Here is an 18,301-nt window from a genome sequence, read left to right as displayed (position 1 = left end):
ACCCAGGTGCCCTTTACTTAAACTATTTTAATGGAACTTAACTCTTCCATCTGCTTGCTTTCTTTCCCTCTACTGCCTCCCGCAGTCTATTGTCAACCAGAATGTCACTTTACAGATGAATTCTGGGCATATTGTCTCTCTGCTCAAACCTTCCAACATCATCCAACCTCAGGATACAAGCTTTCTGGCTTCATCGCTACTATTTTCCTTTTCCTGGCTACCTTGGCCCTCCTTGACCACTGGACATGTTTCATGTCAGAGTCACGGCAACATCCCCATTCTACTACTTGTATTGCTCTCCCTCCACATGTCCTCATAACAACTATCTCATTCAGTGCTTCTAAGCCTATGTTAAGATGTTACCTTCATCATGAAGCTTTCTGAGACTGTCCCATTTAAAGCCTCAGCCCCTCTGACCTGTGGCAATGGCTTTTCCTCCTCCCTGCTTTATTTTTTCTCCTAATTATTTATCTCCTACTAGCATATTATTTCACTTACTTTTTGTGTTTATTACCTGTTCTCCCACTAGAATGCAAGTTCCATAGGGGTAGAGATTTTTTGCCTGTTTTTTTTCACTGTTTTGTACCCCCTGCCTAGACGGGTCCCTGTTGCCCAGCAGATACTGAGATGTTCGTTCAGTGGATGCATGAATGCAACTTGGGGTCCTATAAACCTACTGAGAATATTAAGATCTTAGTAGTTGTACCTGTAGATGAAAATATCTTGAGTTATTTTTCTTAAAATATTATTTTAGGAAACTTTCAATGCAATTACTTAAAAATTGTGTTTTTCTCTAGAAAATGTTAGCACACATTTTAGTATCACTCTTCATGTTTAAGAACATAGATGGTCTCTAGAAACTGCTGGTATCTCAGCCACTGTGTTTCAGGCTAAATAGAGCATTTCCCATTTCCTTTCATAAGACATAATAAAGATCATTTTTAGAATTTTTTTTCATTTTTATAAAATTAATTGCTTTTTGATGTTTAATATTAAGTGGAAAAAAGTAAATAGCATTAATTCTAGATGTTTTTTCCTTTCCTGCTAAGATTTTATAATAGCTTTAGATTTAAAAAATAAATTGCTAATAATTTTCTAAATGGTGGATATACCATTTATTATTTTAATCAATAGCAGGTATTGTATTAACATTTAATATTACCCATCTTGCTAAAGTTTTAGAAACAAACTTTACTGGGTCTCCTGGGTGACTTAGTTGGTTGAGTGCCTGATTCTTGATTTCTGCTCAGATCGTGATGTCAGGTGAGATCAAGCCCCACATGTCATGTCAAGCTCCTCACTCAGTGGGGAGTCTGCTGGAGATTCTCTCCCTCTCCCTCTGCACCTTCCCCCACTCACATTCGTACTCAGGTACTCTCTGTCTCTAAAATGAATAAATAAATCTAAAAAGACCCCAAAACTTTACTGCAAATCATACAGTTTTTAAAAGCACAGTGCTGTAATAGTACATAGGTGCCTAAGAATATTACTCAAATTTAAAACCATTTGCTTATTTTCTACTCTTCTATGATTTTGACAAAATTTTACAGATGCCTCAAATGTATTTGACCTAAAATTAAGTGCACATTTCTTCTGAACTGCTCCTTTTCCTGTGTTCCTTATCTCAACTAAGGGAATCCTACAAAGCTAGGGTATAGGTGATCACCGGGAGGTGATCTTAAACTTCATTCTCTCTCTGTACTCTGACAACACCTGGTCAGGAAAAAAGATTGCTGTTTATGTCCAAATATCTCTTATGTCCATTCCTATCACCTTAGATTAATTTGAGTTGTTATTTCCTATAAAAACTAATTTAAGGACAAATTTATCATTGAACCTATGGCTTTGGCCCCTTTGCAATCTATTCTCATCCAGTTACTAGAGGGATGTGTCTTTTTCAGGCTAGTTGGATCTCAGTGGCCTGCATGCTCAAGTCCAAATACCTTAGCACAGTATATATGGTCTGATGTCCAATCCACTTGGGGCTGGATGTTGTTTGATGGGGAGCTAAAGAAGGTGCTTGGCTGGCTCAGTCAGTAGAGGATGCAACTCCTGATCTTGGTGTTGTGGACTAGAACCCAAGTTGGGTGTAGATTACTTAAGAATGAAATTTTAAAAAAAGTAAAAGATGGGAGCTCAGGAAAGGGGCCTTAGCATGGAGAAATCTTCGTGGGCTACACCAGAGTGTGCCATGTATTTAGTACAAAGGTAGTCCTCTTCAAAGGAGAAGCTATCTGGAAAAGGGGTGGGTTGGTAGAGGGTGGAGACACATGGGTAAAGCAAGACCCTAAAGCCAGGACAATATGAAAGAAATAATAAAAGGTAGTGCTATGAAGCAGGAGGCAAGGAGACTTTTTCTTTCTTTTTTTTTTTACACTTTGTACTTTATTTAAAATTAATGAAATGATAAACACAGACTTAGACAAGTGACAATTCAATACATTTCATTGAATTATATAAAAATGTACATATTCACAAGCACATGGGTCCTTCACTAACATCGAACATCTCAATCTATTAGGTCAGAGTATTCTGGAATTCCAAAATTTTTTATCAGTTTTATTTTCTTCAAATCCAAATTCTCTTTTGGCCCAAGATTTTATTGAAAATATGTTATACTCCATCTGCCAGCAGCTTTTTTGGCTACTTTGTTTCTTGGTGCATTTCCTCTACAACTTCCGGGTCACATTCTTTGTATTTTTCTATTTCTGCCTTTAGCTGTTCCCTTTGATCTCAAAGTAAAAAAAGCTCTTTTTTTAAATAATAAATTTATTTTTTATTGGTGTTCAATTTGCCAACATACAGAATAACACCCAGTGCTCATCCCGTCAAGTGCCCCCCTCAGTGCCCGTCACCCATTCACCCCCACTCCCCGCCCTCCTCCCCTTCCACCACCCTCAGTTCGTTTCCCAGAGTTAGGAGTCTTCATGTTCTGTCTCCGTTTCTGATATTTCCTACCTCTCTCTTCTCCCTTCCCTTCTATTCCCTTTCACTATTATTTATATTCCCCAAATGAAAGAGAACATATAATGTTTGTCCTTCTCCGATTGACTCATTTCATTCAGCATAATACCCTCCAGTTCCATCCATGTTGAAGCAAATGGTGGGTATTTGTCATTTCTAATGGCTGAGGAATATTCCATTGTATACATAGACCACATCTTCTGTGTCCATCGAAAGATAAATGGATAAAAAAAAGCTCTTTTGCTAGCATGGTCGTTTCATGTCAACTAATTTTAGTTTCTAGATGCTTTTTGGTAGGTCTGTGTCCTTTTGGTTTCTCTCAGATTACTGAGATTCCAGAGCCTCCAACTTACATTTTCTCACATGAAGAGCTTTACTTGAGAAAGCCCAACAATCATTAGACGTTCCAATCCTCTCCCAGCCAACCACACCATAAGGACGTCTTTTACAGACAGAGCACTCATGCCTTTCTTTTGGGAAATAATCTGCTTGTCTTTAATTGAAGTACATCTTTCATCTCAAAAAAATATTTCCATCAGGCGAGCTCTCTTTTCCTCTATACTCAGTCCTTTGTTCCTTTGACAGGATTTAAACTATCATGGCATGCAAACAAGACTAACTCAGTGTGGTGTTTCCCAAATAAAGCGACTAAAAGACTAACTCCTATTAACCAGAAGCTGAAGCACAGAAGGGCAGGGATTCCTGTCCTTTAGTGAAAACCAATGGACTTTCACAGAAACCATCTAACTAGCATAAAGATTTGTTAAGTTACATTTGAAATTGTGAGTAATTTGTAAATGTGCTCTACAGGTTACCAAACATAAAACCACTCATTTGTCAAAAGATCAAGAGAGCGTTTCAGGATCTGGGATGTCCCACATTGCCTGCTCAGCAGCTGGCTGACATTTTCTTTCCTGGGTCCTGATAAGCAGCTGCACGTTTGGTGGCCCTAATCGAGGAGCCTGGGGCACTGATGCTGAGGTGACTTGTGGTCGTTTTGAGGCTGTATGATGATTGGATCATGTTCTTCAAAGCTCAGCTTGTTTAATGTTTAATGGAACCTGCCCTGGAGGGCACCAGGGATAGTGATGAGGTCAGAGTGAAGGTAGGTGGTGGGTCCCCAGGCTTTCCTCCTGTGTGGCCCAGGAGCACCGAGAAGGAGAGACATGATGACACTGGGCTCACCTCAAAGTTCCTTTTTTAGATGAGTTTGTTGGTTTGTGATAAGGGAAAGAACTGCACATGAATCATGTTATCATTCTTTTCCAGGCAAGTGGGGTCAGTGTTCTCCCCCCAGGCTGGATGCTTGCCTTCTAGCGCTGCTTGTAAACATCAAAGGCAACATGCTCATACCTCTGACTTTTTGTGAGCTGCTCCCTCTGCCTGGAAAGCTTTACTCCAGGTACTTACAGAATTATCTCCTACTGACCAAAGCTCAAAGCTAACATTTTCTGTGAAGGCCTTTCTGCACTTCCCCTCAACCTTTTATTTTCCAAGAAGAAAAAAAGCGCCTGTTCTTATGCCATTCACACCTTTGTAATATTGTTGCTCCTCAACTTATCACTATTTATTTATTTATTTTAATTTATTTATTTATGATAGTCAGAGAGAGAGGAGAGAGAGAGAGAGAGGCAGAGACACAGGCAGAGGGAGAAGCAGGCTCCATGCACCGGGAGCCCAATGTGGGATTCGATCCCGGGTCTCCAGGATCGCGCCCTGGGCCAAAGGCAGGCGCCAAACCGCTGCGCCACCCAGGGATCCTTATTTATTTATTTTTATTGACAGCCTTACTCCATTATCAGCCAGATCCTTCACTTTGCTTGTACAATGTCTGGTATATATCAAACTCTCAAAATGTTTTCAGTGCTTTAAAAGTCAAATACAATCTTAATTCTTTTCCCATGCAGTGATGATAGAAAGAGAAGAAAGTCATCACCTCTAAAGGGTACTGTTAAAAACATATAAATTGATTTTATACTAAAAGAAGATTTTAAATGGTGCACATTCTTTTCCATACTTTTTAGTGTTTTGCTTGCTTTATGATTTTGGATGTTAAAGTGATATGAAGCAATCAGCTTAAAGAGATCAAGATTTATATTGGCAAAAATAACATAATAAAATTCAGTTTAATCTATATCATTTACTGGATCCAAACCTCTAATCACTGGGTGAGGTGGGATGGGGGTATAGGTGGCAGTTGAATATAAGTGAATGACATTTTGATGAGTGGAATTTTTATGTTTTAAGCCAACAATTTAAAGTTTCCAGCTATTGTAAAATTAGGAGAAATGACAACTTCTTCATACCTCTGCTTCTTTTTTCTTGAATTTGTCCTTTAGACTTCTAGGCATAAAGTTCTTGGAGACAACTATCCAGTAAAATGACCTATCAGAATCTATGTTCCTATAGTAATAGAAATATTTGCATCTGATGAAGTCAGGAGAGCCTTGTTGTGGATTCTGCTGTCCTTTATGGGGTGCAGATGTTTCTGGTTGGTGTTTATTTAATTCTGAGAACTTTGATTTTGCAAAATGTGGCGTTGACTTATTGCAGCAAGGAAAATGGAAATGGAAATAACAGCCTTCTCCTAGGCCTTCTAGAGTTCTTGGACTTAAAATTAGACTTGCTGGTGAGTTTTCTTTTTTGAAAATGTACCCTCTGAAAATAGAAGTGATATTTTAAGTCTTTTCAAAAATATGTACCCCATATATATAGTCTCTGAGATTCCTGCATAACTGATCTCAAAGCATTCTGTCTACATTCTACTTTTTAAAAAATTGTGTAATGGATTAAAGTATCACTTGGTGTACCATCTATGAATGTTTCCCTATTTAAGTGATATTTTCTCTTTTCTTTTTAATTATAAAAAGTCTGCTCTAACATCTCTAGAAACATGAAAGCATGTGGAAAATATAATATATACATGCATATATATTTATATATGTACATATACACACCCACCCACCCACCCCCATATATATATATATATGCTTTTTGACTTCTTTCCTTTCTCCCCTCTCATTCCAGAGTTCCAGAGGCCACTTCTATTTTCAGTTGAGTGTGCATCTTCCTAAAATCCTTACAGTTTCCTAGGATTGCCATAACAAATACTACAGATAGGGGACATTAAACAACAAAGTTTATTGTCACATAGTTTTAGAGGCTAGAAGTCCAAGATCAAGGTGTTGGCAGGGCTGGTTTATCCTGAAGCCTCTCTCCTTGGCTTGCAGATGGCCACTTTTTTTCTGTGTCTTCATATAATCTTTTTTTCCCCTGGGTCTCTTTGTATGTCCAATCCTCTTCTTATATGGATATAAGTGAGATTGGATTAGGGCCCACACTAACAGGCTAATTTTATCTTAATCACCTCTTTAAAGACCCTATCTTCAAATATAGTCGTGTTCTGATGTATGGCAGTTAAGTCATCCACATTTGAATTTTAGAGGGAACACAATTCAGTCCATAACACTACGTATAAATGCACTTTTTCCAGCATAGGCAGGAGTACAGTATACATATTTTCCTGTGATTTGTTTTTCACTTAACAATATAATAAGATCTTTCAATGTTGATAGTTTTTCTCTTCATGGACTACAACGTTTCCTAGTATAGGTAATCTATAACACTTAACCATCACATTTTTAGTGGATGGTTAGCTCCTTCCAGTTGCTTGCTATCATATACACTACAGCATTGAATATCCTGGCAAACATACCTTTTTTTAAATATATGTGATTATTTCTATAGGGATAGATTGATAGGGATGGAATTTATGGGTCGAAGTGTAAGCCAATTGTATGTTTTAAAATATTGCAAATAGTGGTCCCAAAAGGCTCAATTTATATTCACAGGAAGAGAACTTGAGAGTGACTGTCAATCTCAACACTCACCAGCTTTGAATATTATCAATGTTTTTTAAAATTTTGTATACCTGATGGACAAATTTAGTGTTTTAATATACATTTTTATAACTGTACAGTTTGAACATCTTTTCATATGTTTCACAAGTAATTTTGTGAAATGTTATTTTATATCAGATATCCATTTTTCTATTGAGCTTTTGGTCTTTTTCTTATTCATAATAGTTATTTATATGTTATGACTGTTTATCCTTCATCTGTTATACATTTTAAAATATTTCTTTCAGATATGATTTGTGTTTTATTTTGTTTGTGGGTTATTTTGACCTAAAGAGGTCTTACATTTTTATGTATGCATGTATGTATGGATTCATACATGTTTTCCTTTTAAAAGTTTGTATATTTTTTAGGATTGCCATCTCTGCTAATAGGAAATGGCACTTTGGTATGAATTAATTAAATGTTTCTTTTTTTATCACATAAGTCCTAGTTTTAAACTATACAGAAGAACTTGGAGTGAAACATGAAAGTCTACTTTACTTTTCCATCTCTTAACTACCTACCCACCTCTACTGCCCCTACCTGGGAAACCAGCATTTACTGCTTGGTACCTAGCATCCTATCTCATTCGCTGTGAGCTACATTCACTGTGAGAGATACATTTGTATCTCTCATTATAAAAACATAAGTAAGGTCAAGATTTATGTCTGCTTTTTTCACTTACTTTTTCCATGCAGCAGTATGTCTCCAAAACTTTAAATGTCAGGACAAATAAGTCTATCCTTATACTTTTTAGTTTCTTGGAAACTTTAAATGTCAGTACAAATAACTGTACCTTACTCTTTAGTGGCTGAATGCTGTTGCATAGTGTGACACTATACGTTATTTAACTACTTCTACTGTGATAAACATGCAGTCCTTTTCAAATTATTTTGCCATTATTATGATTTTAGAAAGTAAAATTGTTAGTTTTGGTTATTAATGTTTAGATTTTAACCTATCTGATACTTATTTTTATAAACAACATGAGATAAGACTCTTAATCATATATTTAACAACCCTCTTTATCAATTTGAATGCTACTTCATTATGTTTTACAATACAATGCCTAATTCTGCCTCTTGAATCACTTTTATTATTTTATTATTGCTATTCCAGGACAACACAATTTTAATTATTAAATAATTATAAAATGTTTGATTATTCGCTCCAGCAAATTAATCTATATTACAATTTTTTTCCTCTAAAAGTGTTTAGGTACTTCTTGCCTTTTGCTTTATTTCTTTAATGAACTAGAAACAGCTTGTCAAAATATGGAATTTTTGGGGTCTGATTTAGATTGATAGCTTGATTTGGGAAATACTGATTTTTTTTAGAGTATTGAGACTCCTACAGGAACAATGGTATATCTCTGTTTTTTCAGGTTTTCTATATTGTCCTTCAATAAAGGTTTTTTTAATAGTGGAATTGCATGGTTTTGTTTTTGTTTTGTTTTAGTTACATTCCTAAGTGTAGTATTGTTTTGGTATTATAAGTGGGATTCTTTTCTATTACATTTTATAATCGATTATTGCTTTTATATACAAGAATGTTATTGTTTTCTTGCATCTCATTAAGAAATAGCCCTGTCCCCAAGAATTTACAAATTTAATTCAAAGAAAAGCTAATATTTAAATTAGAACACAGGGATAATTAGAGGCACAATTGTGTGTTGTAATCTATAAATTACCTTCAAAGCTCTCAAGGGTTCAAGAAAGCTTATCATGGTCACACAAGGCTTGACCTGGTTCTTCAAGAAGAAGTAGCTATGTAAGCAACAGGTTACAGTGAATAATGTCAGAGAGATGAGACTGAGTATGATACATACTTAAAAATGATTAGCATTTCTGGACAGATTGGAGGATGAAATCTAAAACCCAGCAATAACAGAAAACCAAAAGAAAAGGTGGAGGTGATTATGGAAACTCCTCAAATCTCCTCTAAGTGAGTATTTGGGATTTAACTCAATAAATAAAAGGAATCATTTTGGGGTCAGAGAAGAGACATTTAAAACTTGGGAGTTGTAAAATTTTTTTTTGGCATATTGGATGGAATTTGGAATCAAGGTAGTCCACTAAAAGGCTATTTCAGTAATATACTTTCATAGAAAAAAGAGCCTAAAACAATGTAGTAAATAAATAAGTCATTTCCAAAGAAGACACAAATAGGATGTGAAAGGTTGAATAGGAAAGAAGAGCTCAATATTTACAAATTTTTACCTTAGTAGAAAGGAATAACAGTGATATAATTACCAGAAGTGGGTGGGAAGGTGTTTTAATGAAAGACAAAGTTTGTATTAGAATATGTTTAGATAATTTATTCCAACTCTCTGAAAAACAGTCCATGGTATTTTGATAGGGATTGCATTGAATGTGTAAATTGCCCTGGGTAACATTGACATTTTCACAATATTAATTCTGCCAATCCATGAGCATGGAATATTTTTCCATCTCTTTGTGCCTTCCTCAATTTCTTTCAGAAGTGTTCTATACTTTTTAGGGTATAGATCCTTTACCTCTTTGGTTAGGTTTATTCCTAGGTATTTTATGCTTTTGGGTGCAATTGTAAATGGGATTGACTCCTTAATTTCTCTTTCTTCAGTCTCATCGTTAGTGTATAGAAATGCCATTGAATTCTGGGCATTGATTTTGTATCCTGCCACACTGCCGAATTGCTGTATGAGTTCTAGCAATCTTGGGGTGGAGTCTTTTGGGTTTTCTATGTAGAGTATCATGTCATCTGCGAAGAGGGAGAGTTTGACTTCTTCTTTGCCTATTTGAATGCCTTTTATTTCTTTTTGTTGTCTGATTGCTGAGGCTACGACTTCTAGTACTATGTTGAATAGCAGTGGTGAGAGTGGACATCCCTGTCTTGTTCCTGATCTTAGGGGAAAGGCTCCCAGTGTTTCCCCATTAAGAATGATATTTGCTGTGGGCTTTTCATAGATGGCTTTTAAGATGTTGAGGAATGTTCCTTCTATCCCTACACTCTGAAGAGTTTTGATCAGGAATGGATGCTGTATTTTGTCAAATGCTTTCTCTGCATCTATTGAGAGGATCATATGGTTCTTGTGTTTTCTCTTGCTGATATGATGAATCACATTGATTGTTTTAGGATTTGTGTGGAATCAGAAAAGACCCCAAATAGCCAGGGGAATATTAAAAAAAGAAAACCATAGCTGGGGGCATCACAATGACAGATCTCAGTTTGTACTACAAAGCTGTGGTCATCAAGACAGTGTGGTACTGGCACAAAAACAGACACATAGATCAATGGAACAGAATCCAGAATCCAGAAGTGGACCCTCAACTTTATGGTCAACTAATATTCGACAAAGGAGGAAAGACTATCCACTGGAAAAAAGACAGTCTCTTCAATAAATGGTGCTGGAAAATTGGACATCCACATGCAGAAGAATGAAACTAGACCACTCTCTTTCACCATATACAAAGATAAACTCAAAATGGATGAAAGATCTAAATGTGAGACAAGATTCCAACAAAATCCTAGAGAAGAACACAGGCAACACCCTTTTTGAACTTGGCCACAGTAACTTCTTGCAAGATACATCCATGAAGGCAAGAGAAACAAAAGCAGAAATGAATTATTGGGACTTCATCGAGATAAGAAGCTTTTGCACACCAAAGGATATAGTCAACAAAACTAAAAGACAACCTACAGAATGGGAGAAGATATTTGCAAATGACCTCTCAGATAAAGGGCTAGTATCCAAGATCTATAAAGAACTTATTAAACTCAACAGCAAAGAAACAAACAATCCAATCATGAAATGGGCAAAAGACATGAACAGAAATCTCACAGAGGAAGACAGAGACATGGCCAACAAGCACATGAGAAAATGCTCTGCATCACTTGCCATCAGGGAAATACAAATCCAAACCACAATGAGATACCACCTCACACCAGTGAGAATGGGGAAAATTAACAAGGCAGAAAACCACAAATGTTGGAGAGGATGTGGAGAAAGGGGAACCCTCTTGCACTGTTGGTGGGAATGTGAACTGGTGCAGCCACTCTGGAAAACTGTGTGGAAGTTCCTCAGAGTTAAAAATAGACCTGCCCTACCACCCAGCAATTGCACTGCTGAGGATTTACCCCAATATACAGATGCAGTGAAACGCCAGGACACCTGCACCTTATTGATGTTTCTAGCAGCAATGTCCAAATAGCCAAACTGTGGAAGGATCCTCCATCCATCGAAGGATGAATGGATAAAGAAGATGTGGTCTATGTATACAAAGGAATATTCCTCAGCCATTAGAAACGACGAATACCCACCATTTGCTTCAACGTGGATGGAACTGGAGGGTATTATGCTGAGTGCAATAAGTCAATCAGAGAAGGACAAACAGTATATGGTCTCATTCATTTGGGGAATATAAAAAATAGTGAAAGAGAATCAAGGGGAAAGGAGAAAAAATGAGTGGGAAATATCAGGGAGGGAGACAGAACATGAGAGACATCTAACTCTGGGAAACGAACTAGGGGTGGTAGAAAGGGAGGTGGGTGGGGGTTGGTGGTGACTGGGTGATGCACACTGAGGGGGGCACTTTGTTGGGATGAGCACTTGGTGTTATTCTATATGTTGGCAAATTGAACACCAATAAAAAATAAATTTATATATAAAAAAAGAGTATGTTTAGATAAATTTCGAACTAGAAAAGCACATTTGGTATGAAACTGAATCTGGGCAATTGGCTCACTGAAATAATTCTATAGGATAGCACACTTCTGTTCTTGGAGCAACTCATCATTTTCCAATCTGCTTTTGATTCGTGATTTAGTAAGACTTAATCCTTCTGGAGCTCCTACTTTGTGATTTATGGTGTTTTGTTTTTGCTTTTGTTTTAGTCAAAATTATTAAACTGGTGAGAAGTGATAATTGGAATGGGTTTACAAAGAGAATATGATTTTCTAAAAGTACAACTCTCTTCAAGTTGTGCCCTTTATAAAGGGTATTTTGATGTTATATAAAAGGTAGACATTAGATTTTTTTTCAAACTCAAAGGTCACATGTATGGAGCAATGCTTTCAAGAACCACTGCAAAGGAATTATTTCTGTTGATGAACAGTACAGATTTTTGAATCATAGAAAGTCATCAAATGCAATTTATGATATTTATACATAATGTAAATTTGCTTCTTTATTTTAATTAACAATTATTGACTATTAAATATTAAAAACACTAGGAACATTTCAGTTTCATAAAAATGCTCCCAAGAAATCTCAAAAATAATCTCAAAAATACTTGATCGACAGAAATAAATTTCTGGAATTCCAGAGTACATTTCTTTCATATGCTAAATGTTATGAATAAAATCCAAGCAGCAGCTTTAGATATAAGTGAAAATATTATGGATGGATTTTAAGCATCCTCTTGACAAACTTCTGATTCTGTAAAACATAATCCCTTTTAATTTTCCTAGTACATTATAAGGGCCAATCAGAAAAGAGAATTTCAAGGATAAAGACATTTCCATTAAGAACTCACATTTATTTGATGGTTAATTCTAATTACCTGTTGACAAAAGTAGTTGAAAAAATATAGATAGACTTGACTGAAAGCTGCCATCAAGTTTTTGGACTGTTTTTATGTACAGTTTTAATGCATATGGATTCATAAAGCCACCACTACAATCAATACATAGAATAGTTTTATCACTAAAAAGTCCCTTATAGATCTTGGAAACTAGCCCTTTATCTGATATGTCATTTGCAAATATCTTCTCCCATTCTGTAGGTTGTCTTTGAGTTTTGTTGACTGTATCCTTTGCTGTGCAAAAGCTTCTGATCTTGATGAAGTCCCAATAGTTCATTTTTGCTTTTGTTTCTTTTGCCTTCGTGGATGTATCTTGCAAGAAGTTACTATGGCCGAGTTCAAAAAGGGTGTTGCCTGTGTTCTTCTCTAGGATTTTGATGGAATCTTGTCTCACATTTAGATCTTTCATCCATTTTGAGTTTATCTTTGTGTATGGTGAAAGAGAGTGGTCTAGTTTCATTCTTCTGCATGTGGATGTCCAATTTTCCAGCACCATTTATTGAAGAGACTGTCTTTCTTCCAATGGATAGTCTTTCCTCCTTTATCGAATATTAGTTGACCATAAAGTTCAGGGTCCACTTCTGGATTCTCTATTCTGTTCCACTGATCTATGTGTCTGTTTTTGTGCCAGTACCACACTGTCTTGATGACCACAGCTTTGTAGTACAACCTGAAATCTGGCATTATGATGCCCCCAGATATGGTTTTCTTTTTTAAAATTCCCCTGGCTATTCGGGGTCTTTTCTGATTCCACACAAATCTTAAAATAATTTGTTCTAACTCTCTGAAGAAAGTCCATGGTATTTTGATAGGGATTGCATTAAACGTGTACATTGCCCTGGGTAACATTGACATTTTCACAATATTAATTCTGCCAATCCATGAGCATGGAATATTTTTCCATCTCTTTGTGTCTTCCTCAATTTCTTTCAGAAGTGTTCTATAGTTTTGAGGGTATAGATCCTTTACATCTATAAAGAACTTATCAAACTCAACACCAAAGAAACAAACAATCCAATCATGAAATGGGCAAAAGACATGAACAGAAATCTCACAGAGGAAGACATAGACATGGCCAACCTTCACATGAGAAAATGCTCTGCATCACTTGCCATCAGGGAAATACAAATCAAAACCACAATGAGATACCACCTCACACCAGTGAGAATGGGGAAAATTAACAAGGCAGGAAACAACCAATGTTGGAGAGGATGCGGAGAAAAGGGAACCCTCTTACACTGTTGGTGGGAATGTGAACTGGTGCAGCCACTCTGGAAAACTGTGTGGAGGTTCCTCAAACAGTTAAAAATAGACCTGCCCTACGACCCAGCAATTGCACTGTTGGGGATTTACCCCAAAGAGACAAATGCAATGAAACGCCGGGACACCTGCACCCCGATGTTTATAGCAGCAATGGCCACGATAGCCAAACTGTGGAAGGAGCCTCGGTGTCCAACGAAAGATGAATGGATAAAGAAGATGTGGTTTATGTATACAATGGAATATTGCTCAGCTATTAGAAATGACAAATACCCACCATTTGCTTCAACGTGGATGGAACTGGAGGGTATTATGCTGAGTGAAGTAAGCCAGTCAGAGAAGGACAAACATTATATGTTCTCATTCATTTGGGGAATATAAATAATAGTGAAAGGGAATATAAGGGAAGGGGGAAGAAATGTGTGGGAAATATCAGAAAGGGAGACAGAACGTAAAGAGTGCTAACTCTGGGAAACGAACTAGGGGTGGTGGAAGGGGAGGAGGGCGGGGGGTGGGAGTGAATGGGTGACGGGCACTGGGGGTTATTCTGTATGTTAGTAAATTGAACACCAATAAAAAATAAATAAAAAAAATAAAAAAAAAAATAAAAAGTCCCTCATGCTGCCTCTTTGTCATGATTTCCTTCCTAGACCTACTAACCATCGGCATCAATTGATCTGTTCTCTGCCACTGTGATTTTGTGTTTTTAGAATGTCATACAAATAGAATCGTACAGTAAGTAACTTTTGAGACCAGCTTTTTTTCACTCAGCATAATGTCTTTGAGATTCATCCAGGTTGTGTATATTTATAGTTCATTTCTTTTTATTGCTACAGTATTATTTCATTATATGCTTAGGCCTCTATTTGTTCAGCCATTTATCCACCAAAGAACATTTGGATTGTTTTCAGTTTTGGGCAATTATGAATTGAACAGCTATAAATATTTATCTGAAGGTATTTATGTGAATATAAATTTTTAAAGATTTTATTTTTTTATTTTATAATAGGGAGAGAGATAGCATGAGTAGTGGAGGGACAGAGGCAGAGTGAGAGAGAGAACCTCAAGCAGACTCTGTGCTGAGTGGGGAGCCCTATGTGAGGCTTGATCTTGTGACTCTGAGATCATGACCTGAGCTGAAACCAAGAGTCAGTCTCTTAACGGACTGAGCCATTCAGGTGCCCCTTTGTGGATATAAATTTTAATTTCTCTAAGGCAAATGCCTAGGAGTGGGATTATTGGGTCATATGGTAAAATGTAGGTTTAATTTATTAAGAAACTGCTACATTATTTTTCAGAGTGGCTGTGAGATTTTGCATTACTGTCAGTGATATAGGAGAGTTCCAGTTTTTTCACATCCTTTTAGCTTTTGATATGGCCATTTATTTTGGACATTTTAATTGGTGTGAATCTCACTGTGGCTATAATTCCCATTTTCCTTAAGGTTAATAATGTTGAACATCTTTTCTGTATGCTTATTTGTCATCTTTATATCTCCTTTGGTGAATTGTACATGTAAACATGTACATGTTTATTTTTAAATTCGATTGTTTTCTTAATACAGAGATGCATTTTTTTTTTGTATAGTCTGAATACAAGTTGTTTGTACAAACAAATATTTTCTCCTGGTCTGTAACTTACTTTTTCAATCTCTTAACGATGTCATCAGTTCAAATGATTTTCTTCTCTTAACAATGTCCTCAGTTCAAAGATTTTAATATTATTTAATTGATCAATACTTTTTATTTTATGGATTGTACCTTTAGTATCTAAGTCACAAGGATTTTCTCCATTATTTTCTTGTAAAATTTTATAATTTTATGTTTTATGTAAAACATAAACATTAGGTCTATGGTCTATTTTGAACTAATTTTTGTATAAGCTGTGAGGTTTAGGTCAAGTTTTACATTTTTTTTCCTCAGGAATTGGTTCGTTTATCTAAGTTGTTGAATTTATGTGTGTGGAATTGTCAGAGCAACCCCTTCTTCCAGGAAGGTCTTTGGAGTCTGTTGTGATGGTCCAACTCCTTCCCATCTCCCCTCCCACCTCCCTTCCTACCTCCCTTCCTACACTCCCTTCCATCTTCTCTCCCACATCTTCCCACCCCCCTTCTGCCCACCTATCATTCTTGATATTGATAGTTGTACCTTTCCTTTTTTTCTTTGTTAGTCTTACTTGAGGTTTACCAACTTTAATGATTGTTTCAAAGAATTAGTTTTTCGTTTCATTGATTATCTCGTTTTGGTTTTCCATTTTATTGGTTTCTGCTCTTTTTCAAAAATTATTTCCTCTTTCTGTTTCCTTGCTTCTTTTTTTTTTCCTTGCTTCTTTTTTTTTCCTTGTTTCTTTTCCCTACTATCTTAATGTGGACATTAGATTATTGGTTTGAAACTTTTCTGCTTTTTCTAGTTTAACCACTTAATGCTCTAACTTTCCCTCTAAGCACTGCTTAACTATTTCCCATAAGTTTTTATCTGCTGTACTTTTATATTTGATCAGTTCAAAATGTTTTCTAATATCCTTTGAGATCTTTGACCCATGAATTATTCAGACGTGTATTGTTTAATTTCCAAGTGTTTGGAGATGTTTCTGTTATCTTGCTGCTATTGATTTGTACTTTTTTTTTTAAAAGACTTTATCTATTTATTCATGAAAGACAGAGAGAGAGGGGCAGAGACACAGGCAGAGGGAGAAACAGGCTCCATGCAGGAAGCCTGACGTGGGACTCAATCCCAGGTCCCCAGGATCACACCTTGGACTGAAGACAGCACCAAACCGCTGAGCCACCTGGGCTGCCCTGATTTTTAGTTTAACTCCATTATTGTCAAATAACATTCTTTGTATAATTTTAATTACTTTAAATTTGTTAGGTTTATTTAAAACTTAAGATGTAGTCTATCTTGTTAAATGTTTCATGTGCACCTGAAAGAACATATTTTTCCAGTTAGGGTATAGTATTCTATACATACCAGTTACATTCAGATGATTGATTGCTCAATTCTTTTATATCCCTTCTCTATCCATTTTCTCTCTACTTGTTCCATTGATCACCGAGAGAAGAGTGTTAATACAACTATAGTTGTGAATTTCTCTACTTCTTTCAGTTGTCTCAATATTTTTCATTGTGGTAAAATATACACAAAGTTTACCATTTTGGCCATTTTTAGATGTACAATTTAGTGACATTAAGTATCTTGACATTGTTATGCAAATATCTTCACTATCCATTTCCAAAGCTTTTGCATCATCCCAAATGTAAATCCTAAACATTAAACAGTAACCCCATTCTTTCCTTCCCCTAGCCCCTTAAAATCTTTATTCTACTTTCTGTCTTCATGATTTGCCTATTATAGGCAATATAAGCAAAAATCTCATATAAGAAAAATCACATAATATTTGTCTTTGTTTTGGGTTGCCTAGAGCCTAGGCCAGGGAACAGGGAAGGAAAAATGAGGAGGCACTGGTTTTCAGCAGAAGAGTCAGGGTGGATGTGCTTATTCTGTCTAACCTGGAACTGGAACCTCTTCTTTTTAATGTGATTATTGTATCTCAGCTTGTTTAGAAAACTACAAACATTTTCAAGAAGACATTTATAAATTAGAAACCAAATTTATTCTTAAAATAATTTTTATCTATATAGGTGATGTATTAATAATTCTTGTTAAAAAAAAAATAATAATAATTCTTGTTGCACTAGTTAATTAATAGTTAAGGATAAAAATTCCTTTAATTAAACTGTCTTGTCTCAGTCCCCTCCCCCCCCCCCACGATTTCCTGGAGGTTATTGCTCTAAATAGCTTTTTTTTTTTTTTTTTTTTTCCCTCTCAATGCTATATCTTAGATGTCTGGCCATGTTTATCTATATAGAGCAACCATGTTTCTAATGGGCTCATTGTATTTTATGGTTTTTATTTAACTCAGTTTATTAGGTTATTCTCCTGTTTAGATACCTAGATTTTTAAAATAAAGAATATATTTGCTTAGAAAGAATATTAGCATCTGTGTTATAAATGATCCCTGTGGCCTCATGTAGTCTGATCCTCTGAGTTTCTTTTTTTTTTTTTTGTAAAGATTTTATTTATTTATTCATGATAGTTACACAGAGAGAGACAGAGAGGCAGAGACACAGGCAGAGGGAGAAGCAGGCTCCATGCAGGGAGCCCGACGTGGGATTCGATCCAGGGTCTCCAGGATCGCGCCCCAGGCCAAAGGCAGGCGCCAAACCCGCTGCACCACCCAGGGATCCCTGATCCTCTGAGTTTCAATGGTGTTTCCTGAAATTCTTAATTGGATTGCTAAAAGTTCACATTTTTTTGTTTTTCAGCATCAAAGCATAGTATTAACATTTTAAAGCCAAGTGTCAGGTCTTTTTACTCAAAAGTAATGTGCTAAATTGAATGCCAGTGGAAATCAATCACCTTTAATTGAATTCCAATAACTTTCCCACGAGTATAATTAAAATAATTGGCTCAATCCACAGCCACAAAAACTCAGTCCAGAATAATGTAGCTTTCCCTATAATGCTATAATAGGATTTGATTTCTATACAAACTGGATTTTTGCTAGACTATAAATCCTCATCTAACATCATTATTTATTTATTTGCCCATAACATTG

The 18,301-nt window shown here is 36.1% G+C and overlaps 1 long non-coding RNA gene and 1 pseudogene across 3 annotated transcripts in view; one reads left to right on the top strand and one right to left on the bottom strand.

The window, feature by feature from the left end:
* The window catches only part of LOC140620410 (uncharacterized), a 123,212-nt gene that overhangs the window by 87,428 nt on the left and 17,483 nt on the right, over positions 1 to 18,301 (top strand). The window lies entirely within an intron of this gene.
* LOC140619899 (meiotic nuclear division protein 1 homolog pseudogene) lies at positions 2,510 to 4,760 on the bottom strand (annotated as a pseudogene).

This window comes from Canis lupus, chromosome 28, assembly GCF_048164855.1.
Source record: "Canis lupus baileyi chromosome 28, mCanLup2.hap1, whole genome shotgun sequence".
NCBI lineage: Eukaryota > Metazoa > Chordata > Mammalia > Carnivora > Canidae > Canis > Canis lupus.
This window is presented reverse-complemented; position numbering and strand designations above follow the sequence as displayed.